The 22,167-nt window shown below is 45.7% G+C and overlaps 1 long non-coding RNA gene across 2 annotated transcripts in view; it reads right to left on the reverse strand.

Moving 5' to 3' along the window:
- Nucleotides 1-6,776: 6,776 nt before the first annotated feature.
- Nucleotides 6,777-22,167, reverse strand: part of LOC149123805 (uncharacterized) — an 80,879-nt gene continuing 65,488 nt past the window's right edge. For both annotated transcript variants that reach the window (XR_016214156.1, XR_016214157.1), the window contains exons 4-5: nt 8,844-8,933; nt 6,777-6,967 (exon numbers count right to left, since the gene is read on the reverse strand). This is a non-coding gene — a long non-coding RNA (uncharacterized LOC149123805). The remainder of the gene's footprint in view (nt 6,968-8,843; nt 8,934-22,167) is intronic.

The raw sequence follows: 22,167 nt of genomic DNA on the forward strand, positions 1-22,167 counted from the left end.
CCTTCTCCCTCATAGCCATTCATGTTGACTGCTGACATCTTCCCTTCAGCACCATCCCTAAGGCTACATAATTGTTTCATAATATCCAATTCCACCAACTTCTAAATTCCAAATTTTTGAATCAAAATAAAGTCCTCTTTTAATTGCATTCTTTTCATGAAATTTTTGAGTTCTAGTCTTATATAATTCAAAAGTCAGCTTCTCTTTAAAACTTTCAGAAATGGTGGACTAGTGGTTGGCACAGCATGTAAGACACCACTCAGAACACCTATATCCCTCATGGGAACACCTGTTGAAAATAGGATTTGACAATTAAAGAAAGAAACCAAAACAAGTAGACAACTCTATTGTAGTTAGACGGGAATTCTATTTCTACAAAGCAGAAAGAAAAGAGAGCAGGGACATCATGGGAGAAGCAGAATCTCAGACAGGACATCTGGACTAGGTGGCTCGCTGCATGTAGGGTTAGCTGGTTATCACTCTTGAGGAAGCCTAACTTACCAGAAGCAGAGCAGGCACGGAGATTTCTCATCTGCTTCTACCACGAAACACAGCAAAATCTAGTTTCCAATGGTTGCCTCTGCTCATATTCTTCACTGCTCTGAGTCCTTTCCAAGCTCCTCACTGCCACCTTTGCAAACTCTCAGTTCAAGCCTTCTCCACATTCATTTTCATACTTCATTGTTCTCTTGAAAAATGGGGGAGCAGTGTTGTCTTTGTTACTCAGTTTGTCACAGCAACTATTATGTGTTTGCTTCAAAGGATGCTGATGCCCTGGAAAGGGTTCTGTAAATATCTGTGATGCAGTCCCCTCTGCCACTGCCCAGCTTGTTTCAAAACAATGCAAGCTTCACTCTAATGGACCGGTCATCAGGCCTATTCACTGGTAATTAGTAACCCACAAAAGCAGGCGTCAGGCCTCAGGTTTGTGTCAAATAGGTCTCAGGGCCTGCAGTGTGGTGCAGTGGGGCCCTGCATCCCATATTACAGCACCAGTTTCAGTCCCAGCTTCTTCACTTCCAGTCCAATTCCTGCTGATGAATCTGGGAAGGCAGCAGGAGATGGCCCAAGTACTTCATTTCGGTCCCTGCCACAGGATAGGGTTCCTGGCTCCTGGCTTCTGCCTGGCTCAGCTCTGGCTGCTGTAGGCATTTCAGGAGTTAACTAGCAGATGGAAGATCTCTTGTTCCCTCCCTCTCTCTCTGTCACCCTGCTTTTCAAACAAGCAAACAAATCTTTTTATTAAAGAAAGAGAGAGAAGTTTCTGATGCAAGATCTGATGGCAAGCTTCATGGCTTCCCCCTAATCCTAACCAAGGGTTTGGGAGCATCCACTCTCTATCCCAGCCTTATCAGCCATTTGTCACAGTATATCATCTTCTTTGTTTTCTATAATTTATTTATTCTCATTTTATTTGAAAGACAGACCAACAGGAAGGTTTTGGAAGCAGAAAGCTATATTGAAAGCTGGATCAAGTCAGGTCCCTGATTCAAGATGCAGGTGTCCCAAATGGTCTCTTAGCCACTGCACCTAATGCCTGCCTCCTGCTTTATAGAAAGCTATGCTTCCAGATTTGAAAATGATTGTTGCAGGTAGTATCAATAGATTTTACAGTGTTCTATTCTATAAATCCAATATATCCAACGTGGAAATAATATGTGAAACTGAAGCCATTGGTTACCTGAAAAGTATCAGTAGCTTTAGGTTAAACAGAACCACCAAGAAAACGTTTCTTTTTTTCTATCCTTTTGTATTCTGCTCATCAGCAGAATCATCCTTCTCTGATATATTCATTCATAAAGATTTATGAAGCACGTGTCTTGTGCTGGGCGCTGCTTGGCAGAACAAAACAGGAAGTGAAATGTATTGAGAATGTCCATCTTGGGGGAGGAGAATTCCAAGCAGAGGAGGCAGCGCATCAAGGGGACCAGGAGGTGAGTGTGAGCCTGGCAGTTGCAGGAACAGCCAAGAAGCCCATGGCCCGGGGGCAGTGTGGAGGCTCCGAGAAGCTGATGGGAGGTTTGAATGCTCAGCTCACATGAGATGGGAACCATGAGCAAGTGTCGAGCAGCAGAGGGGTGAGAGAGGTCCTACTACCTGGGTTTCAATGGGTCGCTAATCTTAGGGTGTGAAGACCAAACCAGATCAGAGACTGTTTTGGTTATATTTTGTAACTATTTTCTTTTGTTTAAAGTTTTAGAACAGTACCTATATTAATCATATACTTATATTCTGGGTATAATATCTGAAATTGAAGTAGGCAGGCATACAGGTTAAAATAGAATAGGTTTGTGAGCCGGAATACCATGCCTTCGCCATGCTCCTGTGTGACCTCACACCCTACCTGATATCTTTGCCACACCCCTATGTGACCTCATGCCCCTACCTGGCCACACCTGGGTGCCCACCAGCCAATCAGGTTTATTAACCACTCCCCGTTGGAAGTGGGTTAAAAGCCTGGGACATGGTGTGCCCTCCCTTCTTTTCCCTGGCCTCTTGACAGGAGGGGGCTTGCTGTAGCCCTGTACCTCCAGGGCCTGTGGCCTTTGGGCCACCCCCTCTAGGTTTCCTGGCCAAGATGCTCCTCCACATGGCTGGTTCCTGGTGCTCGGTATGAACCCAGATTTACTCCCTCTCTCTCTTAGATAAAGCTCTCACTCTTCTATGCATCTTTCTCACTAAATAAAAGTTTAAAATGTACCATGCTGCCTCGTTCATTTATACCAGTATTTAGAATTCTTCTCTAAATACTAGGCAAGAACCCTCTTGGGCTTATTAATATTGGGGATTTAATAATAAGCATATGGTGATATCGTTTGGCACCCCGAATTTTGATAGCATATGTGTCACCCCAGATGGGACTTCTGGGGAACTTTAAGGGGCCACATGTTTGTATATATTTTAAAGGGTCATTTCCGATATCAAAATGATGCAACATAGAGCCAGGCTGAAGCAATCAGTGACTAAATGAAAACTGGGAATTCTCTCTATGGAAAATTAAAACTGCTGCATTTTTTGTTGTTGCAAAGTTTAGCAAAGATTGGACTAGCTTTGATGAGTAAAATGTACTAAGCAAGAAAGTTTTCTGATTAGTGGATGAGTTCATCTGACAAGAGAAAAAAACAAAAGAAAGAAAACTGTCAATGACCTGGCTTCAGGAGGCACAGTAGCTAAAGCATGGTTAGGGTTATTTTGGTGACAGATCTTCATATTTTAAGACAGAGTAAGGGGCCGGGGCTATGACATAGTGGATGTAGTGGGTAAAGCTGCTGCCTGCAGCACTGGCATCCCAAATGGGCATTGGTTCAAGTCTCCACTGCTCCACATCTGATCCAGCTTTCTACTAATGTGTCTGGGAAAGCAGCAGAAAATGGCCCAAGTCCTGCACCTGTGTGGGAGACTTTCTCTTTCTCCCTCTCTCTCTCTTTCTGTAACACTGCCTTTCAAATAAATAAGTAAATCTGAAAGAAAGAAAGAAAGAAAGAAAGAAAGGAAGGAAGGAAGGAAGGGTAGAAGCACATAAAGCAATGGGAGATTCGTGGGCTGGAAAAATAGCCGGAGGGACAGGAATTCTTCCAGAATGGAAAGGCCTGAGAGGGAGAGAGAGCGCATCACAGACACTGGACACGTGTTCTACTCCAGAATTATCTCCTTTCATTGAGCAGGATCATTGATCCTGAGCTCCATCAAAGGCGAGCAGACAGTCTCAGAAATATCAAGGCCCCCCACCCTCAGCCAGCATCCCACGGGATGGGGTGGGGGGGTGGTTGGTAGTGGGGCACAGCTCCTTGCTTTGTTGTGGGCCCCATTGTTTTTAAAATGGCTCCCACTCAGCCAGTCCCCCCCCACACCCCCACCCCCACCCCCACCCCCGTACCTATGTGGACACACACCCTTTGTCTCTGTTACCATCCCAGTTTCCTGGGCGCACTCACAAAATAAACTTGTTCTCAGTGCAAGTTTTCAGATCCGAGACAAATCATCCTGCAAACACAGGCTGATCTTTCCCAGAACTCCTGTTATTTTAATAATTTAACTCTCATCAGAGAGCACTGTCTGACACTGAAAGCATTCTAAGTGTTCTGTTTTGTTCCCTAGTGATTGAGTTGCTTCTTTGTTCTCTACAATCTCCCAGCAGGGAAGGCTGCCCAGCCCCTGGATTTAGCCTCTGGAATAACATTCCTACACTTTTTAGGCGCAGCTATCCCAGCCACCAAGCCCCAGAGTCAACAAATACCCTGAACCTTTTAGAAGCAATGGGTGCAGTTGCGTGAACCGCCATCTGGGCAGTTCTGTAGATAGAAATGAATATGAAAATCTCAGCAACAAGCTACAAATGGCTTTACTCATGGTCCAATAATCAGCCAACACCTCTTAAGGTCAGTTTAAGTTATCCGGGCTGCTGAGCTAGACGTCGATGCAGTACAACAGGCTCCAATGTGAGGCAAAAACATCGCCTGCATTTCCCCTGGCAAGCCAGCTTCCAGCCTCTGCCGGGAGACACCGCTGGGAGGGCCTGTGCTGAGAGGCACCGCAGTCCGCGTCTCCAAGCCTCTGGTCACCACTAAGCCCCAGCTTGGCCAGAACACTGAGAAGTAAATGCTTATTCAAGATGATCTTTTGTAATTTTTCCTTACTTTAAGGTTTTGGAATTTTTGGCTAGCAACGAAGGGGCAATCTTTCCCTCTCTGGAGACGAACTGGAGACATTTTATTGATCGCCTCGGTCCCTGACCAACGGAAGAAGCAATTCACAGTCAGCGTTGTTGTCCAGGGAGATCTCAGCTACTCTCTCAGTGCCTGTGCGTCTTTTTCTCTTGAACTTGCCTTCTTCAACTTCCCAGCCATGTAAACAAACTATTATTTTAGAGTTGAGTAGCGGGGGAGGAAAATTAAGGATAAGAATGTAATATAAATAGTGAGGGCAGTAGGATACTATTTACTGACTTCATCCTGCCTAATAGCACAGAGGACATCCTTGACATTTCATGGTCGCCTACACTCTAAAAGCAAACTCTAAAAGCAAAACTCTGTTTTCTGTCTCCTCAAGGAAGATATAAGCACAAATGCAAAGAAGGAAGGATTCCCTGCCTCTTTGGGTTTTTTGTTTGTTTGTTTGTTTTTCTGCTATACTCCTAACCCTGGAAACATAACCACCATCAAAGAGGGGGTGTGCAGTGAAACGCTGTTAAATGAATAAAAACACTGCAGGCATGGTCGACAGGGCAGGGATTAGACTCCAAATCATGTCATTAGCACAGCTTGCATCTCTAAGAACCACATAAAGCCTACTGATTGGAATAAGAGCTCTTGTGTTCCCAAGACTAAAGTATTACTTGCACGACCCAAAGCAAAGTACTTAGGGGCCAGTGTTATGGAGCAGCCAGGCCTCGAACTGGCGTCAATATGGGATGCTGGCGCCTCAGGCCAAGGCCCTTGAGGGAATGTTTTTTTTTTTTTTTTTTTTTTTTTTTGACAGGCAGAGTGGACAGTGTGAGAGAGAGACAGAGAGAAAGGTCTTCCTTTGCCGTTGGTGCACCCTCCAATGGCCGCCGCGGCCAGCGCGCTGCGGCCGGCGCACCGCGCTGATCCGATGGCAGGAGCCAGGAGCCAGGTGCTTTTCCTGGTCTCCCATGGGGTGCAGGGCCCAAGCACCTGGGCCATCCTCCACTGCACTCCCGGGCCACAGCAGAGGGCTGGCCTGGAAGAGGGGCAACCGGGACAGAATCCGGCGCCCCGACCGGGACTAGAACCCGGTGTGCCGGCGCCGCAAGGCGGAGGATTAGCCTAGTGAGCCGCGGCGCCGGCTGAGGGATTGTTTTTTAAGTAATAAACTGAGTTGTGAAAAAATGAGTAACTACACAGACACAAGGTATTACTGATTGTTACTCTTTTTTAAGATTTATTTATTTATTTGAAAGTTAGAGTAACACAGAGAGGGGAGAAGCAGAGAGGCAGAGAGGGAGGGAGAGAGAGAGAGAGAGAGAAAGAGAGAAAGAGAGAGAGGCTTTCCATCCGCTGGGTCACTCCCCAGATGATCGCAAAGGCAGGAGCTATGCTGATCAGAAGCCAGGAGCCAGGAGCTTCCTCCAGGTCTCCAAGGACTTGGGCCATCTTCTATTGCTTTCTCAGGCCATAGCAAAGAGTGGGATGGGAAGTGGAGCAGCCAGGATATGAACCGTAGCCTATATGGGATGCTGGCACTGAAGGCTTCGGCTTTACCCACTACACCACAGTGCCAGCCCCTGCTGATTGTTATTGTTATTGTTGTTGTTACTGAGTGAGTTATTCCCTCCGTGCGTTCCCTTGTCTGGGCTGCACTGGGCAATCTCATCTTCTGTAGTTCTCTCTGGTTACTTCCTTCTTAATTTACTCCGTTTCAATTGTCTTGTTTCACGACTTCTGTGTTTGTACCATGGGTTGCTCTTTCACTATTTCAACAAATACTTCTTAGGGACCTATCTGGGGATCACAGGGCAGGAGTCCTAGACCTGCAGGGCAGGTGCCGCAGAGAAGAGAGTGAGTACCAGCTGCCCAAGCCCTACTTTCCAACAAGTAATCTCAGGGATGTTTGACTGAGCCCAGTTTTTATTTATTTATTTATTTATTTTTGTCTTTAAAAGCTTTATTTTTTTATTTTTTTGACTTTTATTTGATGAATATAAATTTCCAAAGTACAGCTTATGGATTACAATGGCTTCCCCCCCATAACTTCCCTCCCACCCGCAACCCTCCCCTTTCCCACTCCCTCTCCCCTTCCATTCACATCAAGATTCATTTTCACTTCTCTTTATATATTTATTTATTTTAAAGACTTATTTATTTGAAAGTCAGAGTTACACAGTGAGAGAGAGGCAGAGAGAGAGGTCTTCCATCTGTTGGTTCACTCCCCAATTGGCTGCAATGCCAGAGCTGTGCCGATCTGAAGCCAGGAGCTTCTGGACTTGGGCCATCTTCTATTTGCTTTCCTAGGCCATAGCAGAGAGCTGGATCAGAAGTGGGGCAGCCAGAACTCAAAAATGGTGCCCATATGGGATGCTGGCACTGCAGGCGGCAATTTTACACACTAAGCCACAGTGCCAACACCAAGCCTGGTTTTAAAAATAGAGAAAGCACTTTGAAGACTGGCTGAGGGGATATTTTGATATCTGTGGACATATGTGAGTCTTCTGTCCAGAATAATATTGTATTTGATTCTAAAAGTAAGGTGATTCTACTAAGCTCTAGCCAGATATGGTATCTCCCTGCTTAGAAGACTGATATAGTTAATTACATGAAAAGCTTAGGGTAATCCTGACACTACTGTTTATTGAATACCTTCCAATATTTTTTTAATTTGACAGGTAGAGCTACAGACAGTGAGAGAGAGAGACAGAGAAAAAGGTCTCCCTTCTGTTGGTTCACTCCGCAAATGGCTTCCAACACCGGCGCTGTGCCCATCTAAAGCCAGGAGCCAGGTGCTTCTTCCTGGTCTCCCATGCAGGTGCAGGGGCCCAAGCACTTGGGCCATCCTCCACTGTCCTCCCGGGCCACAGCAGAGAGCTGGACTGGAAGAGGAGCAACCGGGACTAGAACCCGGCGCCCATATGGGATGGCGATGCCACAGGCAGAGGATTAGCGACGTGAGCCATGGCGCCAGCCCCTATTGAATACCTTCTACATGACAAAAGATGCACATGTATATCATTGTACATTTTACTTTTTAATATTTACTTGTTTATTTGAAAGGCAGAGTTACAGAGAGAGAAAGGAGAGACAAACAGAGAGAGAGGTATCTTCCATCCATTGGTTCAGTCCACAAATGGTTACAATGACCTGGGCTGGGCCAGGCTGAAGCCAGGAGCCAGGAGCTTCTTCTGGGTCTCCCATGTGGGTGACAGGGGCCCAGGGACTTTGATCAGAAGTAGAACAGCTGGATCAGAAGTGGAGCACCCAGAACTCGAACCAGTGCCCGTATGAGATGCTGACTCTGCAGGCAGTAGCTTAGCCTGCTGCACTACAGCACCAGTGCCTATATTTTATTTTATTTAATGAACATAAATTTCCACCTATATGTTTTATCTAATAACAGAAAACCAGGAAAGCTGCATAAGCTCTGAGAAAAAATGTCACATCTATCACTTAAACAGCTGTGTCACCTGACTTCACTGTGCCTCACTTTTCTCATTTTTAAAATGATAAAATAATGAAACATGAATAATAAAACATGAACCCAAAAGGATGTTTTGAAGATTAAATTAATGAAAATACATATATCAGACAGATAAATGCACAAGACACACAAAGATCCAGGAAAAAAAAAAAGTAAGGACTGTATAAGGTTAACTGTCATCATCAAAAATCCTCCCAAGGAATATGTATGTTAGCACATCTTGTAGAAAAGGAAGCTACATTGCACACTGAGTGATGGAGCCTGGATTCAACCTAGGACGGTCTGAACTTCACAGCTTGGTTCATTTAACTATTCCTGTCTACAGATAAACAATAAACCATATTCATACTCTTGGAGTCAATTCCACAGACCCTCACCTACAGCTCCAACACAGAAGCTCCCTATAGTGACAGCCATTTCCCCCAAGCATATGTTTTTGAGCCTTAGGATAAGAAGGTAGACTGGTGACAGGGAGGAAGGAGGTTACAGGAAGACTGTGGGCCCTAAAAAGCTTTTTTTTAAGGTGGACTATTCTGAAGTTATGTTCACAGTAGATTATGAGCTGAATAAGCTGAATTTTAAAGGTTGATGAAGAAATGATTCTCATCCAATTAGAGTGTGATGAGTAAAACAACCATACAAAGACAGTGCCGGTGGGCATGGCTGGGTCCAGAATAATTTCAGCACCTCACCTGGATGCGGTTTGGATGAGTCTGGGGAGGTCTGGGGAGCAGTAACGCCTCCAGCGGCTCATGACGATTGGTGCATTTCGAAGACTCCATCTGTGGGTGACAGGGACAGTTCGAGCAACAATGAAGAGATTGAAAAACAAAGCCTCTTAGAACCCATTAGGCCAGTGCAGCCTGATAGAGCCCTTTAGGTCATGGGGCCCAAACCCCCAGGCCTGATGAGATTGGGCACAGAAGGATCAGGTAGAGGCTGGTGAGATGTTGGTTGCTCAGGAAAGTCCTACATCTGGGCTATCCCCAAGCGCTCAGACATTGCACTGTGAGCTGTGCCAAGGAGCCTGTCTGCAGGTCCCCCAGCCCCCTTCTCAGGGCCCATGCACCTCCCCCAACAGGCTGCTCGGGAAGGGATTCTGCTCAGACAGAATGCACCCTGGTTTCAAACCCCTTGCCCTCTGTCAAGGGGGCAGGCTTCACTCCCACCCTCTTAATCATCTCCCCCATAAAATAAAGTCTTTTCTACTTTAATGAGCCTCCTTACCTTGTTTGAACCCTAAAATCCTAAAAGGTAATGAAGCTCACAATGGAGAAAGTTGAGATCAGATAAGGCTCTAATCTATGGAGCAGTGAAGGGTGATAGAAAATAAGGCATAAAAGTGAGTTTGACAGTATTAATCAGGTCTTGGCTATCATGCCGAGTTTAGATTTATCCTTTATGGCTTTAAGAGTTAATAAGGGGCCAGTGCCACGGCTCAATAGGCTAATCCTCCGCCTTGCGGCGCCGGCACACCGGGTTCTAGACCCAGTCGGGGCACCAGATTCTGTCCCGGTTGCCCCTCTTCCAGGCCAGCTCTCTGCTGTGGCCTGGGAGTGCAGTGGAGGATGGCCCAAGTGCTTGGGCCCTGCACCCCATGCGAGACCAGGAGAAGCACCTGGCTCCTGCCTTCGGATCAGCGCGGTGCACCAGCCACAGCATGCTGGCCACAGCGGCTATTGAGGGGTGAACCAACGGAAAAAAGGAAGATCTTTCTCTCTGTCTCTCTCTCTCTCACTGTTCACTTTGCCTGTCAAATAAATAAATAAATAAAAATTAAAAAAAAAAAAAGAGTTAACAAGGAAGCAGTGATCTGTTTGGATGTGTGTCTGGGAGACTGATGCCTTTATAGGTGGGCATGGGAGTGCTAAGAAAGGGGAGCATGAAGGAGTTGGGAGGCCTCTGGGGGTCACCGAGCAGAGGAGCACAGAGTGCCAGGGCCATAGCTTCTCCATGGGGTTTTTAAAACGAGAAGACAGATCTGTGATTTTTTTTTTTTAATTTTTTTAAGGATCTGTGAATTTGAGATCATAGCAGCAGAGTTTGGCAGTTAAATAACAGAAAAGAAAGGAAGAGAGAAATAAAAATGAGCAGATTGTTAGGTTCAGCAACTGGGAGAAGGCTTGTGCGCCTTACTGAGAAAAGAGGCATAGGAAAGACAGCCTCTTATTACTGGCTTTAGTGAGAAGAGACGGAGGGTGAGAGCCAATGGCCAGTGCTCCCTTGGGTATGTGGACTCAAGAGTCTGTCCGGCCTCTGAGGGAAGGAGGGTGGCAGGCAGCTGGAGCTGAGCTGGGCTCCAGCAGTCGGGCTGCAGCCACAGTAGGAGATGCGTCTTAGAGGGAGCAGGGAACAGTCAGCAGTCAGCAGGTGGAGGAGATGCCTTCCACAGGAGAGGACCTGCAACAACCAACTAGGCAAAGCTGTGTCTAACTGGGGACAGGAGAAAGACAAGCCAGCAAAAGAATCCCAGAAAGACCGTCATAGAGGTTGTATTAGGAAAAATCACCCCAGAACCTCTTGGACGAGAGTTAGGAACAAAGCCGGAAGCTGGGATAGGGGAGGGTGGAGAGCTACAGCCAGGGGCAGACTGAGGAGCTCAGGCCCCTAACCCGCTGCCAGGAAGTGAAGTGGGATTTTAAGAATTTCTCCCAGCTCATTAACCTGGCAGGAAGATAGCCCTTCCAAGAGAACCCCAAGAAGTGGGTTTGAATTGCAAATGAATGCCTCTGAGGGAGATTTAAGTTGTTTTGAATGTCATACTATTTAACTCAAACAACAGTATAAAGTCTTTAAAATTAGTCAAATCACTCTTTTTTTTTCCATTTATCTCTCTTCCCCCTCTAAAAGCAGATTAATTTATGTCGTAGACAGCTATCTATTTATACTTCAGTTGAATAGCAATACATGTTTTCCTCAATCTCTAGGTAACCATTATTAAAACACAGACACAGAATAGTTCTCTGATTTGCACGTTTTCTTATTCTTTGGAAACTGATTGTTTATCCCTTTGAATTTTGAACAAATTGAAAGTAAAAAAAAAAAAAGTTGGCAATTTGTCTGAAATAGGAGTGTGCTTTAAAAAAAGGAAAGTCTCCCCAGGGAGCATTCTAATGCGATTGAGCATTTAGTAAGAAAAACATTCAAAAATAACCTCCAGGAGTGGAAATGCGGATCCTGCAAAGCTGTCCCTGGATTCCCAAGGAGAAGCAGGCTAAGTCCGCGAGACAGCGCGTGGCCCCATCTTGCCTTCCCAACGCGGGCCAGTGCTTAGAAAGGCGGACACACTGTTAGGGACTGCTGCTGAGCCGCCGCGTTCACAGCAGTGTGTTCTTGATTGCTTCTCTTCTGCCAAGGAGTGCTCAAAGGCAGTGCTTTACATGATGTGCTCCGTGATGAAACTGGATGTCCTGCTTTTTAGTTTTGCATCCAGCTAAGGTCATGTTTGGGGAGAAGCCAATTGCACTTTTTTTTTTTTTTTTTTTTTTTTGCCTACGCATTGGAAATTCCAAGTGAACTCAAGTTCAGGGAGTTCAGAAAGACAGATTACCAAGAGGACAGGCTTGCCTGTTTTGTGGCTGGGGCCATTCACAAAGCGTCCTGATACCAACAGCCTCAGGTCAACTGCAGCCTGCAGTTGGGCACAATTTTCTACTCTCAGCTCCACTTCCTTTCTCAGTGAACATCCTCAATAAATATGTTAACTTGATTTTGTCTTCTGAAGCTATTTGATAGTTTAGTTCCAGAAATCCTTATTTAATTAATATGGTTGTAAATAACACTTTGGCTTTTCAAAATAATTTTTTTCAGATTTTTATCTTACTCTCGTTGCAGTGTACAAACAACTCCAGAACCAACTCCAGCAAACCTACCAGGAACCCCAAGAACAGAGCATTTCAATACTTTGACAATGGATCCCCTAAATTAGGAGACATTAGGGCTACTCTGCAGATTTGCTGGCTCCCAGGAATGTACCTCTATCTGAGGATACTTTCAAAAAAAAAAAAGATAAATTTGTTGTGGTGCCAGAAAAATCTGTGAAATCTATGCATAGTTTTTTCTTTTTTTTCTTTGACAGGCAGAGTGGACAGTGAGAGAGAGAGACAGAGAGAAAGGTCTTCCTTTTGCCGTTGGTTCACTCTCCAATGGCCGCTGCGCAGCGCACCGCGCTAATCCAATGGCGGGAGCCAGGTGCTTCTCCTGGTCTCCCATGGGGTGCAGGACCCAAGTACTTGAGCCATCCTCCACTGCACTCCCGGGCCACAGCAGAGAGCTGGCCTGGAAGAGGGGCAACCGGGACAGAATCCGGCGCCCTGACCGGGACTAGAACCCGGTGTGCCGGCGCCGCAAGGCGAGGATTAGCCTAGTGAGCCGCGGCGCCGGCTCTTCTAACTCTTGATAATATATATAACAAATGTTAAAGACCATGGTGCAGTGACTCTTCCTTTTCACCGCCAGAGAATTGGGCAGGCTGCCTGCCTAATTGGCTGAGGAGGGGAAGTGCGCCACCTGCCACACAGCCTCCCTGAATCCTGGGGACAATCAGACGGGGTGGCGGGGAGTCAAGCAGAAGCAGGATCTCACTTTATTGTAAAAGGGAGGTGTTTGTAAAGCCACGGTACAGAGCAGATGCGGGCAAGGGGTGGTGTGATGTGACACAAAAGGGTTTTAGCCAATCCTATTATACCACCTTAGGAGTTAGGCAAAAGTGCCCTGGGGCTGGATTGTTTACCGCCAGGGATTTGAAACTTAAAGACAGGTCTTCGAGGCAGGCTTAGGAAGTTCCTCTAGGCCTCTCCGGATTCAGCCTCCCCCACACCATGGTTACCTTACTGTGCTGTAGATACAACATACTTTTGGTATAAAACCATAGGTTTTATTTATAAGATTAGGCATCCGGCCTAGTTGTCTCCCTCCCACTTAGTATGTTGTTCATTAAGTCTTATTTATGCCTTTCATATGCTAATTATCAACATTTTCATGACCAAGAATGCCTGGAAATGAATTTCCCAGGTTGTGTAGAGATGCTGAGTTCCGCAGAGCCACCCTTCAGGGTGGGTGCAGTCTTTCTTCCAGAGCTGGCAGAGGAGGGGGCTGAGGCCTGTGGGGTCAGGCTGTCTCCAGGGGACTCTCCACCCCCCACCACTGCGCTATCTCCATGAGCCCCAAGCCAATCAACATAGAGCATGTGAAATCCCTCGTCCAATGGGCACCCCATAGAATGCCTTAAAAACCCTGGGCACTTCTGGAAAACCAGTGTCCCTTTCGGGCACTCCACCTTGCTTCCTCTGGGACCAGTTGCTTTTCTACTAAATAGAAGTTTCTGCCTCTGTGCTAATTAGTTCCTGGCTTTCTCTTTCTATACTAAGCTGAGGAAAAGAATCCACGAGACTTGCTCCTGCAACGCCCTCCCCTCCAAGACCGGTAACACTAATGCGGACCCTGTGATACAGCGGTGTTGTCTCAAGAAGTTGGGTCCCTGCCACCCACTTGGGAGACTTGGATTGCGTTTCTTGCTACTAGCTCTGACTCTGGCCTAGCCCTGGCCATCGTGGGCATCTGGAGAATGAACTAGCAGAGAGAATTGTCTTTCCCTCTCTTTCTCTCACCCCTACCTCTGTGCCTGCCTATGTGGTGCTCCACTCATTTAATTAAAATGTAAAAGAAAAAGAAGGAAATTCAGTTGTAATTAGCCAGTATCAAATCTTTGAAAGCAACCTTACAAGTGTCTTTGGTCCCAGCTGTGCTCTCAGATCTGTAATTTCTACCTCTAACTGCTGTGTAAAATAAACAATCAAACTTACAGGTTCTCAACATACCTGCTCCTGAGTTTCCTGTGATATAACTAGAACTGCACATGTGTACTGTGGACATCTAGCTTGCCACCACCCTTTCCTATACTCAAGAGAAAGAGACCTACTGCAAGGGAAGATCCAGCTGGGGCTCAGACTCAGACCTTTGATCTTTGTTATGTTTTCCTCTACTGTTCAGCTATGTGTCAGATCACTGCAGTTGATGTATTTCTATGTTCTTATGTCCCTTCGGTCTTCCAGTGAGAACAATTTAAATATCTCTTGCCAGAAAAATCATAATTTGAAACCAAGGACAGTCTTGAAATTAAGAATTTGACTTTCTTAAACAGCTACCTTTGTGTTGGTTTATTCAGCTGAATGCAATTACTCTTAGGAGCTCTGGATACACAGAACTAGAGGTTCCAAGGGATCAAACAAAATTCCCAGCACGACTGCCTAGAGTATCAGCTTCCAGTGCTTGTTTCCATGAGAAATTAAGCTCATCGAGAGAAATATAATCTTGTCTCCACTTATTTAATCCAGAGTTTAGAAATTCCCGCTTACTTCAGTTTATGAATCTGCCTGGGTTCACCTCTAGAATATTGCTTTCGAAAGTTTTGCAAAGATAAATTTTTTAAAGAAAAACAGTCAGTGTTAAACAATAGCATCACTAAGTCAGGCATTTTTAGCTCAGACTCTGACAATTAAAATTGTTCCAGGTAAGGGTCTTGGTCTTTATTTAAATTTTTAAAAATACAAAAAGAAACCTATTTATGAGAATGAATCAGTTTTTATAAAAAAAGTATGTCATACTTTGTAATTTGGTATTTCTTACAACTTACAGATTTGTTAAGGGTCTGAAATATAAGATTATGTTTCTGGAAAAATTAAATAATTTGAGGAGAATCCTAGAGGCTGTTCGATCTACCATATGCACCTAATTACAAGCCATGTGAACTGCTTTTCCTGCAGGTGAAATCGCATTCCAGAGGCAGTACCAGAATTCCTTTCGTGCACTCACTGATTCCTTCCTGCAGGAACTGTCCTTACTCCTGAGAACACTGGCAGGTTCAGACAGGGTCACTGGTATTACACCGTGACAAATGGAGCCAGGGAGGGGCGTGGGGTAAGGGCTGTTACACACAAGTTACCTGACAGCAGAGACTGGCATGCGGCTTATTATATAAGGCCTGACACTCTGTGTCACAAGCTAAATCCCTCAAAACATCTGCTATGATTTTAAGGCTAATTTTACCCAGTAGCTACAACTACTTGCCAGTCAGAGTTCACCAGCTCTTGCATAAGCTACATGTGCCAGTGAGCTTTTTCTTATTGTTCTATTTTTTAAGTCTTTTTTTTTATTTTTAAAAGAATTTCACAGATGTACAAGAACTGGGTATCTTAACGGGGTAGCATGTGATGTTTGGATAGATGATTACATTGTGTTAGGCCTAATTAGGATAAACATATTTACATCTTCAAGCATTTTAACCTTTCTATATCATGAAAACATCCAAAATCCTATCTCCCAGTTTGTTTGGGTTATATGTGTATATATATATATATATATATATATATATGCATATGTGTGTATATATTCATATGTGTATACATATGTATATGTGTATATATATATACACAGGAGATTAAGTTTTTTTGACAGGCAGAGTGGACAGTGAGAGAGAGAGACAGAGAGAAAGGTCATCCATTGCCGTTGATTCACCCTCCAGTGGCCGCCTCGGCCGGCGTGCTGCGACCGGCGCACTGCGCTGATCCGAAGGCAGGAGCCAGGTACTTCTCCTGGTCTCCCATGGGGTGCAGGGCCCAAGCACTTGGGCCATCCTCCACTGCACTCCCTGGCCACAGCAGAGAGCTGGCCTGGAAGAGGGGCAACCAGGACAGAATCCAGCGCCCCGACCAGGACTAGAACCCGGTGTGCCGGCACCACAAGGCGGAGGATTAGCCTATTGAGCCGCGGCACCGGCCAGGAGATTAATATTTTTAATATACATAGGACATTAATATTATCTATAGTCACTGTACTGTACATCAGAATGCCAGGACTTTTCATGCCTATCTGGCCACGACCTAGAACCCTTATACAGCTTTTCTCCCCACTCAACAAAAAAGTCACACCAGAGGCAACCTTGTCCTGTGTGTGGTGTCCTGACAGGCAATGTTATTATTTGCTTATTCCAAAATGAAATTTGCTTTATTGGAGATTTGCTTTACTGGAGATTTGATTCTGCTTTTGCTTGATTTCAGCACAGGGCTATTTTCCAAAATGATATACATGTAAAATGCTTGACCCTTCGGGATCCCTTCTGAGACGGAGCCACTGGAGGGATCAGGCAGGGTGGGGTGGACAGTGCACCTGAGTGCTGAGTTCTAGGCCAGCTTTGCAGCACCTGCCTACTTCTGCGACCCTGCGTGGCTTCTAATGCCTGTGCACCTCAGTTCGTTTTCCTGTAAAATAAGGAGAAAGATACTGCCTTGAAGAATTAGAATTATATTCACCGAAAAAGAAATCGATATTTTCTCACTGGTCCCGTGGTTCCACCACTTCCTGGCTGTGCCATCTGAAGCAAGTTACTTAACTCCTCTGTGCTTTAGTCTCTTCATCTGTAAAATAAGGAAAATACTCCTATCTCTCTTTCACTGAAAGAGAGGATCAGTGAGAAATGTATGCAAAGGGTTTAAAACAGTACGTGGCAATGGCGAGTGCTGAAAAGATTTTAGATATTGTTCTGATGATCAGTGCTCATAGAGCACTTTTACTGATGGCCAGTAGTCAACCCACTGTAAGGCTTAAAACTAACAGGGAAGAGAAAACTAGCCACAATGATGCTGTGTGACTTGTGCTATCTTAGACAAGCAAGTGGCAAGGGCAGAGCAGGGATCTGAAAGGTCTGAGCTTGACCTGAGGGCCGAGCAGGAGTTCCCCACGCAGAGGTGCCGGTGGTGGGGGTTAGGGCGCGTGCAGGCACAGGCAGAAAACAGAAGCGTCCCTGGAGCACAGCAGCTGGGGGAGTGCAAAGGTGTTCAGGCTGAGAGTTTGAAAGGATGTGGACAAGTGAAGCCGCAGGGGTAGGTAGAGGCCAGCTCTGGAGGGCTTTATTAAGAACTTTTATTTTTAGCCTGACAGCAACGGAAAGCCAGCAAAGATATTTAAGTAGGAAACTGATGTTTCCATGGAGAAGTACCGTTCTGGCTGTTTTTGAAAGGTTCCCTTCACTGGATTGAGCCATTACCTCTGGCAGGCACCAGTGGAATTGACTGGTGAGGGATTGGAGAAGTGAGGGAGGGGAGGGGCTGAGCTTTAAGGTAGCGGAACGGGTTTCTAGCTTCATCTGAGTGCTGGCTTCTTCTGCGTATACAGAGATAAAGGTCATGAAGATGGGCAATTAAGATTAGTGCACTTAGGGCCAGTACTTTGGCATGGTGGGGTAAACCCTGCCTGCAGTGCCTGTACCCCATATGGGCACCGGTTCAAGTCCTAGCTGCTCGACTTCTGGTCCAGCTCCCTGCTAATGTACCTGCAAAGGCAGCAGAGCTCTACCCAAGTGCTTGGCTCCCTGCACCCACATGGGAGACCTGGATAAAGCTCCTGGCTCCTGGCTTCAGCCTAGCCCAGCCCGGGCCATTGGGGCCGTTTGGGGAGTGACACAGAGGATTGAAAACCTCTCTCTCCGTCTCTCCCCCGCCCCCTCTGTAACTCTGCCTTTCAAATAAAATAAAATAAATCTTGGGAAAGAAAAGATTAGTGCACTTACTCTGTGTATGTGTGTTTGTGTGTATATCAATAGAAAAGCAAAGAACAAATTTTTAAAAAAGAAAGACCTTTAAAATTTATTTATTACTTAAAAGGCAGAGTGAGAGACAGAGGGAGAGAGAGAGAGAGATCTTACATCTGCTGGTTCACTCCACACATGATTGCAACAGCCAGGTTTGGGCTAGGCCAAAGTCAAAAGCCTGGAACACCATTCTGGTATCCATATGGGAGGCTGTGTCCCAAGTACTCTGACCACCTCCTGCTGCCTTCCCAGGTGCATTAACAGAACAGAGCAGCCAGGATTCATTGGAACTCTGATACAGAATGCTAGCATGGCAAGTAGTGTCTTAATCCACTGTAGCACAACATGGGCCCCAGCAAGATTTTTCAAGGATGAAAAATTACTTCTAGATTTCACAACAGTTCACTTCCCAGTAATGAAACAGTTTACAAAACAAACAAACAAACAAACAAAAAAAAAAACAAAGACTCCCCTTGAGAAGGAAAGACTAAGACTGAAAGTCAAGGAGATGAAGTGGGAAGCTGCCTACAGCATCGCCAAGAGATGGTTGGTGGTTTGAATTAAGATCATGCCAGTGGAATGTGGAAGGGGGCGAGTTTATGAAATATGTAGGTAGGGAGTGACAGGCCTTCACATAATGCTATAGTTATTACGGTTTGGAAATATTTGTCTATTCCACCTACTGAATTAGGTGGTGATAAAAATGGATTAGAAAGCAACACATGATGCAGGGAGGCATTATGTTGGTGGTAACAGTAAAACAGCAAAATGGTTCCCGGGAGATACAAAGCCTTGGGAAGGTGTTGCTTGCAGTCGAGGATGTTTGGCTGAGCTTCACTTTCATAATGATGCTCAGCCAGCACCTAGCCGGGCCCTGGGCAGAGGCTCCAGGATGCAGGGCCTTAGGAGAGTGTGATGCTGCCAAGAAAAAGAGGCCCGGGAGCCCCCAGGCACTGTGATGTCTGAGTGAGTGGAGCCGGAAGGAGGGACCCTGGGGAAGAGAGCAGCAGTGCCACTGAATGCATGCAGGGGCAGGAGCACTGAGGATCCCGCACAGGCAGACAGCTCCGTCTGCTCACCATGGCCTGAGTGCAAACCCGCAGCCCATGGTCTTAGCCGTAGCTGTGGAAGGAGGACACTTGGTAGGATTTAGGCCTCCGGGTTGGACTTGGTGCTTCCTATGCTAGTGTTTCATTCATTCTTCTTTTCAGAAACTTCAACACCAATCTGAAACTGAGCTTCTTGTATTTCTACTGTTTTCATCAAACAGAAAAATATTTTAGTTCTAGAAATAAGATCTCCCTGGCTTGGCTCCAGCCTCCATCTTTTTTTTATCATTTTTTCTTATCTGCCCTTTCATACCAGTACTTGATTAGTGTACACTAGTGGTTAATTTAGGACTAAATTTAACCCCAAATTACTGCCCATCCATTGAAATTGTTTTTCAAGAGTGATTAAGCCACTAAGGCTGCCTCACTCTGATCACAAAGAATGATTTCTTTGTATAGAAGAGGCTGTTTGTTTTAGAGATCCGGGTTTTAAGAAAAGACAGAAAAAACAAGCTGAATTCTTCATTCAGGTTTATCTCACAATGTCTGTTTTTTTTCCATATTATTCGCATGGCAAGTATATAAATTAGTATATTTTTTTTTTGACAGGCAGAGTGGACAGTGAGAGAGAGAGAGACAGAGGGAAAGGTCTTCCTTTTCCGTTGGTTCACTCCCCACTGGCCACTGCGGCCGGCACTGTGCTGATCCAAAGCCAGGAGCCAGGTGCTTCTCCTGGTCTCCCATGCGGGTGCAGGGCACAAGCACTTGGGCCATCCTCCACTGCCCTCCCTGGCCATAGCAGAGAGCTGGACTGGAAGAGGAGCAACCAGGACAGAATCTGGCACCCCGACCGGGACTAGAACCCAGGGTGCCAGTGCCGCAGGTGGAGGATTAGCATAGTGAGCCACAGCGCCAGCCAAGTTAGTGCTATTTTTAACAGCTTTGTTAGACAAAATTTTTTAAACCATTTTTTAGGCCGGTGCCGCGGCTCACTAGGCTAATCCTCCACCTAGCGGCGCCGGCACACCGGGTTCTAGTCCCGGTCGGGGCGCCGGATTCTGTCCTGGTTGCCCCTCTTCCAGGCCAGCCCTCTGCTGTGGCCAGGGAGTGCAGTGGAGGATGGCCCAAGTGCTTGGGCCCTGCACCCCATGGGAGACCAGGAAAAGCACCTGGCTCCTGGCTCCTGCCATCGGATCAGCGCGGTGCGCCGGCCGCAGCGCGCCGGCCGCGGCGGCCATTGGAGGGTGAACCAACGGCAAAGGAAGACCTTTCTCTCTGTCTCTCTCTCTCACTGTCCACTCTGCCTGTCAAAAAAAAATTTTTAAATATTTAAATATTTTTATAATATTTTAGTTTACTTAGTCATTTATCAGAGAGTCAGAGAGCAAGAGATAGGCAGATAGGGAGGGTGAGAGCTCCCATTCATTGCTTCAGTCCCGCAATACCCACAATGGCCAGGGGTCCAGAGCCAGGAGCCAGGAACTCTATCCAGGTGTCCCCTGTGGATGACAGCAACTCACATACTTGAGCCATCACCTGCTGCCTCCCAGGGTCTGCATTAGCAAGCTGGAGTCAGAAGAAGGAGCCTGGAATTGAAACCTAGGTATTCTGATGTGGGACCTGGGCACCTAACCAGCGTCTTAACCACTAGGCCAAATGCTGGCCTCCAAACTAGACATTTTTAATGTATGGAAATGCACGGGTTTGGGTTGATGCAGAATTCATGAAATCATCAACACAATCAAACTGTAAGACTTTTCTGTCACATCCAAGTATTTCCTTGTATCCTTTAGTGGTTTGTGGGGGTCTTTTGGCTTGTTCTGTGTGGTAAGCACGCTTCACCTGTACTATTCCTTCTTCACAAGTTTGTAAGTGCACAGTACAGCACTATTAGCTATAGGTGTAATGTTCAACACATTTCTAGAATGAATTCATTTTGCATAATTGAGATAGCTATCAATTGAACAGCAATTCCTCATTTTCCCCTCCCTGCCCAGTTGGGCGTATCTGGATCACAAATAATAAGACCCACTTCTATGGCTTTGAAGAAGAAAAAATTGCTTCGTATAACAAAACCCTATAAGACAACTGTCTTTGTTTGGTGAGGTATTTCTACAGGCTCACCCAGGAACCTGGGTTCTTTCTTTCCTTGCCAGTCCTCAAGTTAGCCCCTTTGGGGTCACAACAGGGCATTCGTAGCTCCAGATATCATCTCTTCACACAGCAGTATCCAAAGGTGTACAAAAAGAATGACCTCCTATTTGACACTTTTATAGAGTGAGAAAATCTTTCCCCAATGCCACATCACCACAGCCTTTCTTTCCCACTGACCAGAACATCATCTCATGCACTTCCCCAAACCAAGACTGGCAGAGGAAGATAATACCAGGAATGATTTAAGCTGCTAAAGGTTTTCCCCTGGAGTGGGAATGGGACCAGCCTCCCAGAAGCACATGGCAATTAATGCCTACAGGAAATCTGTTAGCCAGAAGCAGGTGGGTACACGAACAGCAGTGACTGTTGCCATAAGTTTGCCAGCAAGGTTGTTACTGGCTGAGGTTAAACAACAAATGCTATTGACCCAGATCTTGGGGTTGTAAAGATTCCTTTGGATGTAGTGATAGTCAACACTTAAATGGTAGCAGTTAAATTTTCTGAACCAATATGGCTGCTGCTCTCCTTGTTGGTTAGCATTTGAAGAGTTACTGGTCCCTGGTGCCGTTATGTGTGCTTTGCCATATGATGATTCTTGTGAATCTAAACCAATTTAGTATCTTCATGATTAATATGACTGTGCTTTGTAGGCACCAACTTTGTTTTGAGCAATTTCTTGTAAAACACTCTGTAACAGAACTCAGTGCCAGGCTTGTAGACAGTAAGGAGATCAATTGCTTCATTCTGGTTGACTGATGGTCACATTAACAACTGTGAGTTCATAAGCAAGTGAGAAAGTTTGGGTCCGAGACTTTTTTCTCCAAAGTTGACAGCTGGAAGCTAACGTAATCCACTGTGCGACTCTGATGCAATGAATGCTAGCGCCTTCAAACTGTCTTTGAAACACATCTCACCGTGACTCCAGTGCCTGAGAGAGTTTACTCAGGAAAGGTATTGGCCACTAAATGCTCTGCTGGAGTGGAAAACCCTTTGCTTCAATGATGATGGCATGACAGCGTCTGACCAAGGATCTCCTTGAATTGATCACCAGGCCATTCGGAAAATCTCTTCCATGGAACACAGGGTTTGGTTTGTTACTAATCCTCAGTGCTCAAATCATTTTCTTCTACTTATTTTCCATTCTCTTATTATGTGTTGTTTTCACTAATTTTTGCTTATTTTGCTTTTGTATGCCTTTCAAGACATCGATTAATTTGGATACTGTCT

The sequence above is a fragment of the Oryctolagus cuniculus genome, chromosome 10 (assembly GCF_051225735.1).
Source record: "Oryctolagus cuniculus isolate XC-2025 breed Fujian yellow rabbit chromosome 10, ASM5122573v1, whole genome shotgun sequence".
Taxonomy (NCBI): Eukaryota; Metazoa; Chordata; class Mammalia; order Lagomorpha; family Leporidae; genus Oryctolagus; species Oryctolagus cuniculus.